The sequence below is a fragment of the Apteryx mantelli genome, chromosome 2 (assembly GCF_036417845.1).
Source record: "Apteryx mantelli isolate bAptMan1 chromosome 2, bAptMan1.hap1, whole genome shotgun sequence".
In the NCBI taxonomy this organism is placed as follows: domain Eukaryota; kingdom Metazoa; phylum Chordata; class Aves; order Apterygiformes; family Apterygidae; genus Apteryx; species Apteryx mantelli.
The window spans coordinates 64,852,836-64,865,035 of record NC_089979.1 but is presented as its reverse complement, the minus strand read 5'-3'; the positions used below and the strand labels follow the sequence as shown (position 1 = coordinate 64,865,035).

The window sequence follows — 12,200 nt, the reverse complement described above, 5'->3', positions numbered from 1 at the left end:
AAGCTAAATCAACCAATTAGTCATGCTAATGCTTGATAATGCTATTACTGTTAGAAGAACAATGTCATTTGGCTTTATTTCCAAATTCCAACAACAACGAAAAAAGCCATGTATTGATCCTGTATTGCAAATTAACGATGTTTCTGTGCTACTGAAACTTAAAAAGTGCATGATTGGTTACACTTTCCTAGTATCTGCTGATGCAATGACTCTGTAGTATTCCCACACCTTCAAGTAAAATTTCATGATATGGATCCCAGCAGAGACCATTAAATCAAATGTGGTATAGACATGACTAGTTCTCTGAGAAAAATATAAGAGGCCTAAAGAAGTGCTAGTTGTTCATGTAAACTGAACCTATTAATTGTACCAGAGTCCACCTCTTCTTTGCGCTCAATTATGAGTCCATTTTGAAAGGGCAGTTCGTCTTTAATGGGTTAACTGACGCCACGTTAATAGAGGAGCTATAATATGACAAACAAATATAGTTTAATGCACCCTGCTTTGAATGCAGAGTTCATATGTATTCCAGACAAAAGGCCAAACAAATTTACAACACTTCATGCATTTCTATAGCGGAACATTTTTTACTGAAGGATATGTAAATCCTGCACTAATCAGAGGTTCTGGAATTCCAAATGCCACTAAAGGTTATGACCTGAAGCCCTGTTAATAGATGACTGAGGGCGTAGACTAAGTAGTTCTGAATGACAGCAACCACAGGGTGTTTTGCATGAAAAGTAACCTCTAATAAATGACCTCTGCTTTTTTCCTTTCAAAGCTATGACAGTAATGAATATGAAAGGGGGAGCTTTGTACACACCAAGTGTTATTTACACCTAAACACTGCGAGAGTGTGGATGGTATGTGAGAGTTTCAGTTCAGCAGAAGAAAGGGTGTTTTCAGTGCCTTAGCAAACACTACTCTGCTTCTGCTGACTTCATTAATAAACCTTTTCCTAAACAGGGCTACCACACAACAAGGTAGTGTTATGAAAGGAAACATTTCCTCCTTCATTATATAGGTGTGTGTATAAATATCTGTGTATGTGTATGTATGTATATATGTTTACTGGATGGGTTACAGGCTTTATATGAAATCTCTTGGACTGCTGATAGAAGTATTCAAATTTCAGCTGTTTTGTGACCTTTAGTTAGGCAGAACACTGTGTCTTTGGTGGTATGAACAAAACAAGGATGTTTTTAATGGCAGAGAGTGTCTCCTAGTAGATGATATTACACTTGGGCTTGTTGCAGGAAAACAGCTCTGAGATTTTTCTCAAATGTGAGCAGAACCAGAGCTCTGAAAAAATGTATTTCCTTTGAAAGATGCTAATCAGTCTGAAATTTTTTGTATCATAGTGGAGATACTGGGGGTGGGGAATAGAACAAATACGAGCAGACCACCTTGTCTGTGCTCCTACCAGCTCAGGACTATTCCCAGCTGCATGCATTGCTTTGCCTCAGCCACTCTTGCTGTAAATGATTTGTAATGTGTCTTTCATTGCTTCTGCTGGGCCACCTTCCCATCCTGGTTTCAGTGTGTAAGGGCAGAGCAGGATGGGGGAAGAGAGGCAGGCAGAAGTGTGCTAGCTCCTCTATGCCATTAGGAACTGAGCTATGCAGGTGCCCTGACCTGCAGGAGAAATTGTGCAGGGGCGCTGTCACGACAGACGAAACCAGTTGTATGGGAGACACCTAACTCCATGAATTACAACCGTATCAGAGATGGCTGAGTTAGCGCACTGAGGCACAAGCTGTTCATTTCAGACACGGGGTGCGGACGTCCCAGACTAAGACCCAAAACACTACAGTCAGGTCAGGCAGTGTTGCATGTGCAGCAATTAGCCCTCCGCCTCGCTGGGCCAGCATGGCACTGGCGCTTCCAGCTGGGGAGCTTGTTTGCTTAAATCCCATCTCAGGCATTTCTTGACAGTGCTGCCCAACATGGTAAAGCCATACCAAGGGCCCAGCATCTTAACGATACTTAGGTGCCTACTTAATACAGACACACCTCTAATTCCCATTGCCAAAAAGCTTCGTCCTGTACAGTGTCACCCCTACCACTGCGCACAGACTGCCCCAAGACATGCCATGTATGGCAGCAGAGTGGCTCTGACAGTCTGCTTGCCTCTGAACCCCTTTAGCTTCCCTGTATGAAGCCTATTTATTTGGGATTTGAGCATGTGAGCATGCAGCGTTTGGCCTAGTAAGAGATTTTTCTATAGTCTAATGCACTTCATAGTCCAGGAATTTTTTGCCTGATGTTCAGCACTATTTTTTTTTCTTTGCTTCATATTATCCAATTATTTTTTCATTAGTTAATTTTTATATGGCTGTTTTATTTGTAGACAGTAGCTACGTTTGTTCAGGTATGGCTACCATTTTCTTAGGTGGCAATTTTGCCTGAGTAAGGAGGCCAAAACAGGGCTCTAAAATGCACTCCTCATAAAAAATTAAAGAGCTGTTCTTTATTTACATATTTACACAACACTCAATCTATCGTGTAAAGTTTTCTCTGCCTTAAAACCAACTCTCCAGGGTGTACTCTGTGCCTGGGGAAACTGGATGGCTCAGAGAAATGATAAAGAGATATCTGTCCATCCAACTATCTATCATTTTTTATGCCATACTCATTACCATGGTCTCTGAGTCCCTATTACATACATGGAGCCTTTCCCATTTCAGAGCTGGTCAGCAGAGACAGCAAAGCTGTCATCATTTTTTGAAGAGCATGAGACTGTGGAAGGGCCAGTTGCTTAGTTTGTTTCGGACATTTGACAATAGCCAGTTTGAAGAGAAGAAAATTCTCTTTTTTTAGCTGCCTGGAAAGTCTGGTTTGTCTTCTAGAAGATGTAGTTCAAATGGACTATGTGCAGAGAAATAGCCTTAGGTATCAACATTGCTGCTCCCACATTCACTTCATGTCACCATGAGAGAGAGGCTACCTCTTCCCTCCCTCCTTGACAGCTGTTTACCAGGAGGGGAACTTTAACTCTGAAAAAGCATCAGAAGAACTGGCAACTTTAACTTGGATAGACTGTCCAAGGGACTCTTCAAATTAACAGAAATAGCTGCATTTCTCTTTCTCATGTATGTAACTGTTTGGCCACTTTCAGGCCATGTCACCACACATTTGTCTCATTCCTACCCTGGGGTCTACCTGTTTCTTTGCAGAATTCACTTACTGTCTTTTGACTTGTGCTTCAATTTCAAGCTCTTGAGGATGGCAGTTTTTTATTAGGTTGAATTCAGAGCCGGACACAGTGGGGGCTTGATCCTTGACAAGGACCTGTAGGCACTCAGCAGACAGATATTGGTTAACACTGATCATTACTAAGAATAAAGTACCATCAGCACTGCACAGCTCGCTCCAAGGCTGACTCTATTACGGCTGCTATTTCCAGTGATCGTAGCAGCACTATTAGCCATCTTGTTGCCCATTTGTTTTCATCTTTTTTCTGCTGTGTTAGTCCAGGATGTTTCAAATCCATCTTAGTTTGCCTACCAGCTCTGAGGGGCAGCTTGCAAGACGTACTGCGGTAGCCAGGAGACCCCCACGCTCCCAGGCAGGCTGTCACTGGACAAAGCAGCATGGTAACGCTGCAGTGGGGGCTCCAGGCTCGGTAGGATGGATGGATATTTCAAACAAACAGCATCTTGTCCTTCCCCCATTCTTGTGTCATGGAGTGGCTTGGGGATGGATAACTTTGTTCCTCTTTTTATTGGTAAAGGGCAGCGAGTCTGCCCCAAATCACAAGTCGGAGAACAAGTACAGAACCTAAACCCTCTGACTTGCCACTTGACTACCGCAAGCATCCCTCTTTGCTCATCCCATCTCAGGCACACTATAGCCTACTCCTAGCTTTAATACAGAAGAGAGGAGCAGGCTTCATCAGTCAGTCAGCAGGAATGGTAGCTGGCGTTCAGCTCATGAAGTATATCCAAGACTAAAAGAGGAGAAAGATTGTATTTTTGAAATACATGTAGGGGAAAAAATTATAAACGGCAAATGAAGGGCTGGAACCTCACTCAGTCCAGACTCTGACAGGGCCCAGCGCATCGTCTGTATCTAAAATTGGAAGGTTTTGATTCAGGCTTTCCTGTTCTTCACTTACAGAAATCTGGCACCACTGCAGGCCAGCTGAGTAGAGCCAGGAGGGGTTTTATGGACAAAGCTCAGAACTGGCTGATTAGTTCAACCAGAAATGCTTCATGGAAATGTTCAAGTCTGACAGACTTGAAGGACAGGTTTCTGGTGGAAGTCTGCCCTTTTTTCCTGGTCAGCTGTTGGGACTCCTGGGCTTCTAGGAGCCACAGTTTTGGGACTTCTTTAAAGCTGGAGTCCTTTACAGCCTTGGATCTTATTTTAGGACTGAGCCACACTGATGCCTTAAGAAGAGATCATGTGATCTAGATCAGTCCTTTGAACTAGATATTGTATTTTGTTCCTTTTTATTCTCTCTTCCTTTTCTATGGTCATCTTAGGCATTCAACAAAAAGTAATTTTCTAATAATGTGCAACAGAAATCCACTTGCTTTTTAAAGATTACAGACCAGATTTTCAGCTCTTTCCAACCAGCCTAACTCAATTGATACTTTGATTTATGTCAGCTTCAGTAAGAAATTGGACCATTTAAACTTTAACTTCCTCTCCTAGGAACAATCCTTTTGTTTCTGTAATCTTCAGATGAAGAATGAAACTCAATCTGTTCAGCCTGGCCATGGCTTGACTGCAGGACCCTGACAGCAGCAGTCTTGCAATGGTGTGGTAAAGAGACGATTAAAAGTTTTACTATCTATTTTATCCTCTTCGTTTGTACAATAAAGAGATTGTCATTGTTTTAGGATTATTTTACTTGTGTCTATTTGTTCTGTTTCATTGTCTTTACAAGTCTCACTTCCATTTCGTGCTACTTGGGTTCTACCCTTTTCAAATCCTCAAGGCTGAATGGGGAAGGAAGGACAGACTGGCCAACGAACTGTGCGGGGAGAGAGTGTGAAAACTGAGCTTTAATGCCAATCTCTTCTTGCACCTAGGAGGAGTCAAAACATCCCTCATTTTCTTTTCCATCTTTACGGTGCCTTTACTTCGCACAGGTACATTAGACCACAATTTCTTCTCACATGCATGCATCTTTCCTGTGATGCCCACAGACTGAAATCAGTGCAAGAAACCGATGCAAACGCCACCCTAGGATGTGAATATGTTTGAAGATAATCTGTGTTTTTACATTGGCATTGTGGTGACAAGCACTTTCAATGATTCTTCACCACTGTTGCATGACAGTAACTTTCAAATTTTCTGTGAGGCAGGTTACAGAGCCTCTCTGTTACAGGTACACTGTAACCTGTGAGGTAGGTTACAGTACCTCTCATCTGTGGGCAAGTACAGTGAAGCAGAGATGTTGTGTCTGTGCATGGTTACAAGGGGATTTAATAGCATGGCTGGGTAACTTGTAGATTATTTAGTTACTTACATTATCAAGCTGCCCAAATAACCCAAATAACCATCCCTCACTGATGGCTTGTGTATATTTTCATATTCCTAGAAATCCAGCCAAAGGTACAGTCAACATTTTGAGATATAGGTGGGGAAAGCAGGAGTGAAGTGTTTTTGTATCAAGCATTCAGAGTTTGAGGAAAGGAAAGAAAGAAAGGGTGGAAATGGAGATAATGGGAGGAGAGAAGGCAGGAGAAGGGAAGGCAAAAGAAAAAATGGGGTGGTTAAAGGAACGGAGATCGTGAGAACATGGGAAAGACAGGGGAGGAGGGGGAATTGTGTTGGAGGAAGGAAGCCAAAGAACTTTTGGGAAGCATGGGGAGGAAAGTGATTAAAACACACAAAAAAAGAATGATTAATCATCCAATGTAACAAGTGAAAGGAGAGGAAAGGGTGGAATGGAGTATGAATTAGGGAGTAAATAGATGCAAATTACTTCAGGTAGCAAAATTCTGGCCTTGCCAAGGCATCCTGTCTGTGTCCCTTTGCTACAGTTTTCCTTCTGACATTTCATATCATTCTCCCTTTTGGCTCCTGCGTAGTATCTGTATGTAGCTGTAGTCATGGATTTATTCAGTATTAAAAATTCACCCAGAGCTGAATGAAGTAAAGTCCTGTCCTATGTCTAGGACTAGGAATCAGTAGTTTACATGTTTCTACTGCTGTTCTCTGTCTATGACACCCAAGATGGCCTTGGAAAGGCGCCTGATTGATTTTGAAAAGATTTTTTAGACTCTTAGACATTCAAGTAGATAACACTTTAAAGGGCAGCTTTGGAGGTGTTTTAATCTGCTTTGGTAGTTTTGAAAATCTCAGTAAGTATATATTTAGACATCTTTGGGTGCCTAAATTATTTTTAAGTTCTGGATATTGTAGCCTTAAGTTTTTCATCAGAAAAAATAGGGATAATCATGTTTGCACTTATAGGCTTTTCTTTAATACAGACAAGAAAAGTTCTTGAAACACTCAGTCTGGGGATAGAGAGAGGATGGTATGTTTTCCAGGTGTCATGTAAGTTCAGAAGTCTTGCAATTTAAATACATGGCTAAATACTGACAATCTGTTCTGGGAATATTCATTCCAATTTATTAAAGAATTAAGGTCCAGCTGTGCTTACTTTCCACAATCATTTGCTTTTGGGACATTTTTTCATTTGCTTTTCCAGCAGTTTTTGCAGCAGAAACATTGTTTTAAATGTCACAGTTGTCAAATCAATGAACTAAAACAGTATCACATGGTTTAATTTAAACAAGTAACGCACTTGGAATTTCAGATTTGAAATAACAGGCTTCCTGATCTGTTCACTGTCCCTCAGCAGTCCAAAAGAGAGAAATTAGAGTAAGGTTAGGCTATGCCCTATACCATAGGGCTGCCCAGAAGAATGAGGGGAAAAGAAGGGCATTTGCTTATGTGCTTAACCTGGAAGTACCTATATGCAGTTCAAGTTCAAATCCCAGACAAAAATGTGCTAATATACAGAAATATAAATGTGTGTGTGTGTGTGTGTGTGTGTGTGTATTTTAATTTTGACTTAGAAGGATTTACCCAAAGCCCGTACAAGTTTCAATGGACTTGGATTAGAGTTTAATCAAGTCCTTATTACCACCTGCTGAATCAACAGCAAAATCTCTCATCTCTGGCTAATGCCAAGAAGCGTAAGGTGTTTTGCTTTAAGCTGACAGTCCAATACCACTATAAAAAGGCCATTTATCTTACATACAGTTTCCTAATTTCTAATATTTCCTAATATCTCAAGGTGGACATCCATAAACTGAGGCATCCATAACCACTGTCTACATCTGCAGTCTAGTTACCCAGAGTGGACCTATGGGTGAGGGTTTTGGAGCACTCCTTCTTTCTCCAATTCTTCCCCCAACCCAGTGGATTGCTGTTTCTTCTCCCCTCACTTAATCCTGTTCTTCACAAACTCCTCAGAGAACAATAGTTTTAAGAGTGCTTTGGATTAAGGTGATAATGAGGAAGACATTCTAAAGATTATTAAAAAGGTTTAGAAATTGTAAGATTTGGGTTCATTTTACTTATCTCTTGGCATCTTAGGCTTCTGAGTTCACAGTCTCAAACTTTAGCTTGTAGTCATTACAATTAGAAATTTATATAAGAAAAATTACATGACTCCCAGATGTCATAGCAGAATTTTGCAAGTGGAGTTTAAGAAAAGTTGGCAACACAGTATGAGCATTGATTTATTAGGAAATGTTTGTGAAAGACACTTCTTTCACTAGGGAATATTTGGATTAAATATTTAACTGATTTTTTTTGTATACTGTAATAAGCATTTGCACTGCAATCACAAACTTTGACTCACACTAGCCACAGCTCACATTCATCCACTGAAGTGTGAAGTCTGTATCCCATGGTGCAGAAGAAATGAATATGGCCAAACCCTTTCCTAAGCCTTCATCATATCAAACTGATGTATTATTACTTTACAAAATTTTCCAACTCTTGTATCCTGCTTGCCCTACTGTAGTTACTTATTTATCATCATCAGTCCCTTAGCAGGAATGGTGTATGTTTGGGTTAGCATAGCGCTACTGAAGGAAGTCTACTCGTAGCAGAAATTATGCGGTATATTGAATTATGTCATGACTTTGTTATGCTAATAAAGTCCGGTTGAACAGGGGCCTGAGAGTTCACCCAACCCAAAGAAAAACTGGTGAAACTACTGAAAAGTGATTTTGATACATGATACGGTGATAAGGCAGTCTTCTGATTTTTGTGGTAACAGACTGCTGAAGTTTGGCCATCAACACAGGGAAAATACCCTTTGTTTACATCACATTTAAATTCTGGCTTAAATCTATATGCTCAGAATCATGCCTAATTGACAATACAGTCAGACCTGACTGTTCCTGTTTCTCTCTGCTTTTGCAGTTTGAATATGCTTTTGATTTATAAAAACATTTTTGCAAACTCTTCTTTTTTAAGCAAGCAGTGCAATTAAGGTTTGAAAAGTGGCTAATGCTCAATTAACTTTATTATATATATTTGCTGGCTTTGGAGAATGGATCATTTTTCCAAAATGTGAACTATTATGACTATGTGTTTGTGCATTAGCCTGTCTGAAGGTAAAAGTCTTGAAAGGATTTTAGAGTTCCTAAATACGTGTCTATGGATTAAATCATAGCACATCTGAAAGGATCATAATACGCCTATTATAAATTATTTAGTTTCAAAGAAACTATTATAGTTAGCAGGTAAATATGCACCAGTACCTTAGGGAATAAGAGAAATTAAGCCATGAAAGACCTTGAAGGTCTGAGTAAAATTCAAAACACCAAGAAAAGAAGGCTGGAAATTTGTTCTGATACCATTTTTATGTTGCCCCATGTTCCCCTAACATGCCAAGGTTTCCAAAGTGCATGTGATTTAACTTGGTGCAATGTAGGTGCTTTCTTTAATTTGGGCTTATGATGGCATGTTTTAAAGACAAAATGTCAGCTAGGTTGGATTTTCAGCTATGAACACATGGGTTATGGTTTTAAGTCAGAACTAACACTGTCACTCTAACAAAGAACTATTTTCTTTCTGTTGACCTGCTTAATTACATGAAACCAAAAGCTCAGATGAGTGTGAAGAACTGGTGAAAGTTTTCTCAGTCACAGAACTAGAACTGTCTTTATATTCTGTTGAATTCCGGGCTGTATCTGCTCACAAAGTGATTGCTGCGGTCAAGAATACTGCTTTTATTTGTGCCTCGCAAGATGTGGTGTATAACTTTTCCTTCCTGAGATGGCACAATTGCTCAGGTTGTTGACACTTTTGGCATAACATGGTATTTGAATTTGTGAAGGAAGATGAAATCAGCTTCCTTTAGGGAATCAGGGTATTAATTAATTAATTAATTAATCAGGGTATTTAGCTGCATGTTGGTAGTTCTGTGGTCTGAACTGGCATCCAGTGAGTTTCCATTTAGATACAGTATGCTGGCTTTAACCAATGCAAATCTAAATACTTGGGGGTCTTATTTATATGCAGATGTCCATGGTGTACATTCATGGTCAAGAGCAGAGGTGCCACAGCTGAGGTTCCTTCCACAGGAATGGAAGAAAACTCCTGCCTTGCCAAGCTCCTGGAAGGGTCCTCGCTCTATAGCATTTTCCATACTTTGGTTTACTAACTCTGACTTCACTAGTGTCTTAAAATTCTCTTCTCCCCCTATTAGTATTCAGCCTGCATCATGCCTTAGATGTTTTGTAGGTAATTTTAAAAAATGTGTTGCATGCGTTTAACGTGTAATTTTTGAAGTTGAGAGATAGGCAGCCCTCTCACTTGATGGGCATCTGGACTTCTTTGCAATGAGACTGAAACACCAAAAGCCATTTAGTGTTGCAGCTGCATTGGGATAACTTCGGACATTATCAGTTGGCTGTTTTGAGGCAAAGATAGTGGTAGAGAGCAAATATCTCATCAAGGAGTTCCTCTACCACAAGTCTATCAAGAGGGAGCTGATTTCACCATTCAGACTCTGAAAACTCACCTGCACAGTGAGATTGTTTTAAGCCTAGAATAGAAACTCAGCCAGGCTATGAGTGAGGAGGAGGAGAACAGTCACTGAAATGAAAGCGTTGCTCCATCCCTCTGAAGGCACTGACCTACAGGCCCTGGACTGATTCCTCTGAGACCTTTCCAGTGAGCTGGATATACCACTTTTGTAAGCCCTGTATGCAGGAACATGTTCAGTAGCTCTTCTTCCCATTCTAGGCATCAAAGCACAGAATAAAATGAGGGAGGTGAGGTACTGGTACCATAGTAACACTGTGATTTTGTGTGCAATATCAAAACTATTGGGTGCTGATAATACCTCGATATCTGGAGCTCACCAGTCCCTTTCCAAAGAACTGGGACAGTTCTGTCTCTCTGAACTTTCTGCTTCAGCAGAAAGGAGAAAAGGAGTGGGTAATATTCCTGTCTTCTCCCAGTTGGCAATGCTCCTCTTTCTACCTAGGTGCAACCAGCTCAGGGAGTCAGTGGGTTCAGGAAGGAAACAGAGAGAGGTCACAGCACCACCCAGGCCACCAGCACCACCTCATCCTTCTTCCAGCAGAAGTGAGATCCTCCTGGAAGAATCTCATCCCATGTGAGTCCACCTGTGTGAGTCACTGGAGCTCTGCAAAACACTGCACAGAACAGACTGCTGGACTTCTGATGCATCCACAGCGCAAAATCAATGGGCTCCTTTTGGGTGTTGACACTTCTTCTTTCATATCATGGCAGAAACTGGGGGGATTTGCTGCTGTGTCAGTCAATAGAGCTGTTGCCAGTCAGGAAAGCAGTTTAACTTCAGGTAAAGGGATAGTGTAAGTTGTAATATTGACTTATTTAATTATAATGTTATATTATATTGCATTATATTATATTATGACCAACAGACACAATGCAATGCACAGTATATATAGCCTTAAATGAAAAAATTGGTGCATCTCCAGTGGCTATTTCCAGAGTGCAGAGCTAGAGCTATGGCACAGGGCAGTGTGCACCAATTTTCAGACATTACAGGTAAATGTGCATTTAACACATATATAACAAGAGTATTTTGACAGTCTCAACAAATAAGTTGTGCTTAGCACAAACACTTCTATTCCCATCTTGGGCATTCAAAATATCTTTGTGTTATGCTTGTTTTCTTTGGTATGCTGGAGGTAAGCTGATAACTACAGCGTTATCATTTTATGTTAAATTATATATGTGTAGAGTTGATATAATCATTAATTTTTAAGACACATGATTATGAAGTATTGTAACATAAAAGCATGAAAAGAGTTATCTAAATCAAACCTATGAGGGAAGTTTGAGAATCTTCTTACTTGATTTACATTGCAGGAGGAGTGAACCAAATTTCAGGTGAAACTCAACTACCTCAGTAGGAAAGGAGCTCCTTTTCTCAGGGTAATTGAAATAAAGCTGTAGTTGTGTTATTCCTGGCACCAAATAGTCCTCTCTTTAAACAGAACAGCAAGGAGAAGAAAGGTGCAATGGTTCCTAGTAAGCTTAGGAATGCTTTCTTTTCTGTGTAACTGTTGATTTAAGCTCTCGTTCAAGATATTGCCTTAGACTGAGGGATGAGCCAGGAAGAAAGTCATGTTTCTTAAGAAGATACTTTAATAGTTGCTTTACACAGAAAAGATGAGATTGCTTCCACATTATATACCTAGACATTGTATCTTAAGTCAAGAGCTCTGTTCTGAAAGGCCATACCTATAAATACTCTTCATTATTTTTCTATTTTGTGACCTTTTTTCCAATTTTGTGATCATTCATCTGAATATATATTTTGCGGAAATGAAATTGACTTCGTTTCTGTCCTTAAATCTTGTCTAGCAATAGAGAGGTGATAGATCTGATGGACACCGGGTGCTTTGTTTGAACTGTTCACAGCAGTGGGTAGAAAATCTTCTGGTGTCCACTGCTTGAGATGAGTTTTGGATTGCCAGGAAGCGGATTTGCTCTTTCCACCAAGCTGCTAAGGTCAGTTCAAGGGTTAATGGCAACAGGTTATGAGCTAGGGGAGAATTTTCCATCACAGGCAAAATCTGTGTAACTGTCTTTGAACATGAACAGAGAAGTACAGCAAACACCACTGTAACTCTGCTGACTACAGAGAGTGCATTTGTTCTAATGCAAATACTACTTGATTTTCAGTGACCTTCCACCCTTATTCTTTGCAACTGGGTACC

At 40.3% G+C, this 12,200-nt stretch overlaps 1 protein-coding gene across 5 annotated transcripts in view; it reads left to right on the top strand.

The window, feature by feature from the left end:
• The window catches only part of ZNF516 (zinc finger protein 516), a 141,852-nt gene extending 130,003 nt beyond the window's left edge, over positions 1-11,849 (top strand). For 3 of the 5 annotated variants that reach the window (XM_067290768.1, XM_067290770.1, XM_067290765.1), the window contains one exon: positions 10,472-11,849. The gene's annotated coding sequence lies outside the window, so the exon portion shown is untranslated. Of the gene's footprint in view, positions 1-4,487; positions 4,824-10,471 lie in introns of those variants that run through there. The other 2 variants (XM_067290766.1, XM_067290767.1) reach the window with 2 other exon arrangements.
• Positions 11,850-12,200: the final 351 nt, after the last annotated feature.